The following is a 790-nucleotide window of genomic DNA, read 5'->3' as shown; positions in this document are numbered from 1 at the left end:
GCGCGGGGGCACCCCCTTCCTAGCGGCGAGTGCCCTTTTATTCAAGGAAATCGGGCTCGCCGGCTCTTGCCGAGCCGAGCCGAGCCGAGCCGTTCTCACCGGTTCAGAACAATCAGTGTCCGCGTTGGGGCTGTTGCTCCTCGGCTCCTGGGTCCCGTTGGAGTTTGCCCTTACCCCAGAAGGTCCTCCCGTGCCAACGGGCTGCCTTTCTCCGCGCCTGGGTGCTCCCGCCGACCTCCACACCGCCGCCGCTTACTTCCGGTTCCTCTCCTCCAGCCGCCTTCGGCGTCCCCTTTGTAGCAGACGGAACTGCCTCAGGGCCTTTCCTCCGGACGCACCTGTGGAGGGTGAGTGTTCCCGCCCCGGCAATTTGTGCCAAGGGGTGTAACCCGGGTTTGCTAGCTCCGGGGCGTGGGGTTTCGGGGGCCTCCTGCTCCCTTCCTCCCCCACACCCTCCATCGAAGCTGACCTCATGAAGGATCACCTTGACAGGCTGGATACCTTCAACTCAGCCGGCTCTGATGGGTTACACCCAAGGGTGCTCAAGGAGCTGGCGAGCATCGTAGCCCAGCACCTGGCACGGATCTTGGAGAGCTCTTGGTGCTCTGGAGAAGTGCCCGATGATTGGAAGAGGGCCAATGTGGCGCCTATGTTCAAAAAAAGGAGGAAAGTAGATCCAGCAAACTACAGGCCCATCAGCCTGACCTCTATCCTGGGAAAAGTCTTGGAAAAGATTATCAAGGAGGCCATCCTTAACAGGCTAGTTGAAGGCAATATCCTGAGGGATACC

Source organism: Gavialis gangeticus, unplaced genomic scaffold, assembly GCF_001723915.1.
Source record: "Gavialis gangeticus isolate Ggan-Ray unplaced genomic scaffold, GavGan_comp1, whole genome shotgun sequence".
In the NCBI taxonomy this organism is placed as follows: domain Eukaryota; kingdom Metazoa; phylum Chordata; order Crocodylia; family Gavialidae; genus Gavialis; species Gavialis gangeticus.
This window is presented reverse-complemented; position numbering follows the sequence as displayed.